Below are 6,950 nucleotides of genomic sequence, written 5' to 3' on the forward strand. Positions count from 1 at the left end.
TTTAAATTGGTTCTGGTCTGAGTGCATTTAACAAAAATTTTATCAATATATCACGAGAATATTGTGATGAGCACCTTAATGTTTTCAAATTAATAGGTACAACTAAAATAATAATATCACAACACTACGCTTCGAGAGTAGTGTAGGCATTTACTCGCCGATTTGGCGGAAGTTGCCCTACTTACTCTTGTTATGCTATGGTATAGAGCTGTAAAGAACACGAGATACTTTATTTTTTTATAATAGTGACGGGACGAACAAGTCGTGCGCCTGATGGTAACCTACACGCCTGTCCATAACAGTCGCAGTGCCACTACGTACATAGTAACTTTCTAAGTGTTAAAATACGAATATATGCTATTTTAGATCCCAAAAAATACATTCTATCCGGGTGGACTCGAACCAAAGTCTTCCAGCAAACCGTGTCAGACGCTAAGCCTACTAAGCCACGGAACAAACTAGAGGATTTTAATTTTTCTGTGCTTGTTGCATATCTTTGTTTTTGGTTTTTAACGACTTTTTTGCCGTAGCGCCATCTATGAGAAATTTATTTGTTCACTCAGACAGATTCGAACTCAGCCGGATAGAAGGAAATTTTTCTTATTTTGTCGATCTTTGTATTAATAATTATAATAACAAACTAGTGGAGTAATTTCACAAAAATAATTGAATGGTCTCATTTACAAGATTTCAAATAACCTCCTAAGACCCAGCAAACAACAATGGGAAAAGCGTTATATGCCCTGTAGTATATTAAATATGTTTTGTATGAATAACGTATTGTTTTAGATCTGCCTTCCGCTGACTAAAATGCTAAATGATATATAATGCGGCTAAATGATAATAGTTATTTGTTATGCAAGTTGTTGTTTAACGCGAGTGCTGGTATTGAAACCTGAGCAAGCGAAGGAAGCTAAGATTGAACCACGAGCGAAGCGTTTATCTTCGGATGCGTTCTGAATTTACACCTCATCAATTTTTATTCTTGCTTGTACTTTTTATTTTGTGTGATTAAGTGATTATTGAAATTCTTTTAGTTCTTCGACGAATTAAAAGAATTTAATAAACACAATTAGTTGTCAAGTTCAAATTTGAAAAAACTTTTCCACGCTAGCGTGCAAAAAAAACGCTTTTGCATGCAGATTTCTAATGAAGAAAAAAGCCTTTCCGAGGTAGTGAGGTGAAAAATATTTTTTTGAGATGTCATAAAAAACCATAACCTAGTTTTAGAATATGGAAATTGTTTGATGGTATTTCAACTATGCATCGTTAGGGTAAGTTCCAATAAGTGGAACACGTTAAGCAATTTCACCTGTTTGTAAAAGAGAACAATTTTGTGGTCTTCTTTTGCTATTTAAAACGGATATTAGTTTTAGTTAGTGGACGGCAGAGATACTCTATGGTCATATAGAATGTACAACGCTAAATTTGAACGCGATATTTTCATTATTACGTACACTGGACGTTTACATGATCATAGGGATCACTACAGATATTGTGCACATTTTTATGTACAACCCCTTGGGAGGACAATATTATAGAGAAGCAACTGTCATTTAACCCACAAAATGTAGGTACTTTGTTGATGTGAGGATGTATGGATTTAGTCGATCAGTTAATGCAATTTGATATAAATTGGATAATGCGGTCGTAATGAACCTATAAGTACGTACAGTATGGCTTCTTGTTATTTACGGCCCTGTGCACGTGGTGAAATTGAGATTTATTTTTGTAGGCAGTATTAATAATAATAATAATAAACAAAATCAGAGACAGTGTTAATTAACAAGACAAAACGGTTTTTGATTCAGCGGTCGCGGGGAACCCAAGGCCTCTATTATTCCGTCGTAATCTTGTTAAAGTATTGTAATTAAATATTTATTTTAGGACTTAGAGACTTAAAGTAAGTATCTTAATCAATATATTTATTTCCAGTAGTAATATTTTAAGCGCAAGCTTCAGGCTCTCCTGTTGAAAATTCAAAAGGAATGCTGTTAACTTTTTTCTGCACCTATTTATTTATACTTTTTCTACTTTTAAAACTATAACTTTCTGTTGAGAGCATATTAGTTACTTGATGTAGGTATAGTGTATTAGTTATTATAATGTATTTTCATACTTATACATATATTATTTGGAAGTATTTAAACATATACAACACACACACCCACACCTACACAAATACATCTGTTACAGTTTAATATGTACATATACACAATTATTTTATTCTTATATTGAAATACCTAAGTATTGCGTATGTTGATCCATGACCTCACTTAAAGTCCTAACTGCAAACCAGTGCTGGGAACGCATTGCGTTTTCCAGCAAATACTTAGTTTGTTCTTCTCTTTTTTTGTCTTTTGTAGTGTCATTGTGGTAAACAAATACATGTGTTTTCTTTCTTTCTTTCTTTTTATATTTTATTTTATAACATGGAAACTTCGAATAATTAACCCTATCAGTATCAATACAATCCAAGCGCAAGAGCCTGCTGTGTAAGTAGCCATTCGCGACAATATACATAAAAAGTTAAAAGTGTATGATAAAATTGACTTTTACGGATAGGTGGAGGTAGATTATTCCAAATTTTGGCAGAAGCGTACTTAAAGCAACCTCTTGCGCCAGCCAATTTAATCATGGGTACACATAACATGGGACCTCTGTCCCTAAGTGATGACATATTTTTCTTAGAAATTAACTTATCGTACAAATACGGCGGACATTCGTTGTACAGCAATCTGAACAAAAAACACATTAATTGAAAATTTAAAACATTTTTGTGATTAGCTTTATTGAATGGCTCGATGTTACACCATCATCATATTTAATGTTTTTTTTCTGAAATTACTCCACTATTTTTATATATGTTTGTTATAATTTATTAATACAAAGATGAACACTTAGAAAAAATCTTCGATCCGGCTGGATTCGAACCAAAACATCTTCCAGCTAACCGTGCCAGACGCTATACCAATTAAACCACGGAACGAACCAGCAGACCTTAAGAATTTTTCTACTTTCTGTATGTTTAAATCATCTAGGTCAGCCTTTCCCAAAGTGGGCGATAACGCCCCCTACTGGGCGCTGCAGGCCTAAAGGCGGTACGAGACCCAGAAAAAAATGGGGGCATTGTGTAGAGGCTTAGGGGGAGACTTGTAATTTCATCTAGGAAGACTCTTAGACACCGACTGAGCTCTCGACTCTCGACTACAACTTGTGAAACTAACTCGGTTCGATATGTCTCTCTGTGTAGTTCATATATCTGTCCTGTTTTATTGAATAAATAAAATAAAAATCATGTCAATCGGTCGCTCCGTTTCGAAATGAAAGTAGACACAAAGAAATAAAAAGGCAACAGACACAGTTTCGCATTTTAATAGTTGTTAGTATTACTAGATAGGTAATTTTCGTAGATAATAGACCGCGGGCAATCATGTTTTAACAAGTTTTTGTTAAATAACCCGTTGTGCATTCCTGTATTAATCGGCTGGTTCATAGAATACTTGTTCTTACTTGTTGAGTACGATTGAGCGTCGAATGAGATAAACGAGTTTATGCATGTTTGTCTTATTCCTGTCGGTGCGTGCTGCTTATGCAATCCTATATAAACAACGTAATATTCATTTTATTTTCATTTGCGGTTTCGCGCGTAATAGATAAGCAGTACTTAAGTTCGACACTTACTTACGTATTTCTCAAAACAAAACAATGTCGGAAGTAAAAAAGAAGAGACGGCAATACTGTGCGGAATATATTAAATTCGGATTCATTATAAATCCCACAAACCCATCGTCGCCTTTGTGCCATCTATGTCTAAAAACATTTTCGAATGAAGTAATGAAGCCTTCAAGACTGCAAGATCATTTGAATAAAATGCATCCAGATAAGAAAGACAAGAGTGGAGCATATTTTCAAGACCTAGAGAACAAGTATAATACTCAGCCAAGTGTAGCAAATCTCTTTTCGGCGGCTGCTAAGCAAGATGACGACGGACTTCGAGTTTCGTACAATAAATATCTCTTTGTTAATTGCTCAAAAAGGCAAACCACACAACATCGGAGAAGAGTTAATTTTGCCAGCAATAAAGGAAGTAATAACTACTGTGCTTCATAAACCCGCCACAGATATTATCCGAAAAATTCCTTTCAGTAATAATTCTGTGCAAAGACGATTCGATGAAATGGCTGAAAACATTGAAGAATCATTGTGCAATCATCTGAGGACTACTCAATTCAGCTCGATGAGTCCACTTTACCAACTAATGAAGCATTGTTGCTGTCTTACGTGAGGTTTATTAAAGATGAGAAAATATGTGAAGAATTATTGTTTGCTAGAAATTTAGAGACCGATACAAAAGATGAAACCATAGTCAATACATTTCATAAGTTTTGTGATAAGAAAGAGATTCCCTTGAAAAATATTGTATCGGTTGCTACGGATGGCGGTCCGGCTATAACAGGGTGCCATAAAAGCTTCATAGCGTACTTAAAAAATAAAATTCCAGATGTCCTTGCTGCACATTGCGTTATTCATAGACAACATGTGGTTGCTAGAAATTTAAGTGAACGACTATTTCAATCACTGCTATATGTCAAAGCCAAAGCAGTGAATAAAATCCGTAACAGATCTTTGAATGATAGATTATTTCATCAGCTTTGTGTTACTAATGACGAAGATTTCTACCGTTTGTTGTTTCCTACTGAAGTTCGTTGGCCATCAAGAGGCAATTGTCTGACTCGATTTTACAACCTGTTTGACTCTGTAATAGAGTTCTCGGAAACTAAAGATACAGAATTGCGCAACAAGCACATCAAAGAACGATATAGCTTACATGACAGACCTGTATAAACTGCAAGGAGATGAACTAAATTTAATTAAAACAAAAAATGTCGTTGCTGCTTTCGCAGCCAAACTGCTTCTACATGAAAAGAATATGGGCAGACGTGAGTTTCACAATTTTCCGAATTTATCAGTATCCTGCAGTAACGACGACTTGTTTGCCTACTGCCAACATTTGGAAAACCTCCACATTGACTTCACCGAACGATACCAGGACATTTTGAACTTGGAAATACCAGACTGGGTGTTGGATCCATTTTCAAATGTCAACACAGCAATATCACCTCAGCTGGAAGAAGAACTTATAGAATTGACAACGAACGACGAAATAAAAACCAAGTTCAAAAATGGCTACCAAGAATTTTGGCTACAAAAACCGATTCCGCAATTGTACCCTGGATTGTGGTCAATCGTTCAACGATTCTTGATAGCATTCCCATCATCATATTTGTGTGAACGTGGTTTTAGTGCTGTGACAACGCTGCTTACTAAAAAGAAAAATCGTTTGCATGTTACCGAATGTGGTAACTTGAAGAACAGCCTTCTTGAGTAAATTTTAACCTGATATCAACAAACTTATTAAACAGCATCAGATTCATCCTTCACATTAGTTTTTATATTAGAATCGATTATGTTTGTTTTATTTTGAATAAAAAATATTCTGTCTGAACACTATAAAGTTGCGTTTCAATAATCATTCTCATTAGCAGGTGTAGCCCGTAAGAGTTGACTTGAGACCTGAACACAACGGCGTACTACCTACTGCGCTCAGGTCTCAAGTTAACTCTTGCGGGTTATAGTAAAAGTCTCGTTTAGAATGAATGTTTAATCTCCGCTAATATAGCTTACAATAATTAATTTAATTTGAAGTTATAGTCGTTTTTAAGTAGGTGAAAAAGTGGGGGCGCTAAAAAATAATTTATTATCAAAGTGGGCACTAGACAACATAAGTTTGGGAACCCCTGATCTAGGTTGTAAAATACCTATTGGATTTATTTACAAGAATTTCGCTAGGTGCTTGTCTTTGGAAACAGTAGAGCTCCTTGAGACAGAGTTCGTTCAGGGAAGTACTGCCACCTTGCAGGCCTAGCAGTAATATGAACATTGAACAGGTGAAATATATAGGCATATGGGTCTTGTCAACTTATATGTCAGTGTCAGACGCAGTGGCAGTGCCCCACAGATCTTTCTGATTTAAAGCTCTGCGTGGCACTGCAACTCCACCAGGCACATGACTTGCTCGTCCCGTCACACAGTGTTATAAAAAAAATACAACATACTACTTCATTCTTATTAATTTAATAATGAAATCATTTGAAAAGGATATTAGTTATTATTTTAAATTAAGCCACATTGAACTACTTGGAATGAATTTTTCCAACTAGTTGTATTTTTATTGAAATATAAATTAATAGGACTGCTGTGACTTTTTTGTCCCAATAGTTCTACAATAGAATTACTCAATAGAACTAGTGGGAACGAACGAATAATCTTATGAAAAATATATTGTTTCTGAAATGTACCACAACATTTACATTTTAGTTTAAGTTTGAGAAATTAAAGTAATCAGTACCTGTTCAGTGCAATCAAGTAATTTGAAGCTAAATGAAGACGCAGAGTTGGTGCTGCCGTCGCTATCTTTCCTACCATCTTTGGTGTATGTTATGACTTTACTTATTAAGATAAACCGATTTCAATATTTCCTTTTCATTAAAAAATATATCACGCGATCGTATTCCAAATTATATGTTTTCGTCATTTTTTATCTATATTAAAAAATCTTTGAGTCTAAATAAATAAAATAATTTTATTATCAGCAGATAACACGTCCAGAACTTTTATCTTCATGCGCCGGAACACTAATTCCACAAAATACAAACGCGACGGAAATGTCTAATTTCCTTTGCGGTTTCAACTTATCACTTTACGTCACGAAATCACGTGACCGTCAGGTCACCAAACGTGACAACGTGACACGCTTGTGTGACCACTGCGTGACTACGGACACACTGACTCCAGAATCAGTTTCCCGACTGATATAGAGGGAATTGCTTTTGAATAGCCGACATACAAGAATGGATTTAAATCGTTCTATCCGGCCATCTTGATCA

The sequence above is a fragment of the Hyposmocoma kahamanoa genome, unplaced genomic scaffold (genome assembly GCF_003589595.1).
Source record: "Hyposmocoma kahamanoa isolate Upper Pololo Valley unplaced genomic scaffold, ASM358959v1 76, whole genome shotgun sequence".
NCBI classification, from domain to species: domain Eukaryota; kingdom Metazoa; phylum Arthropoda; class Insecta; order Lepidoptera; family Cosmopterigidae; genus Hyposmocoma; species Hyposmocoma kahamanoa.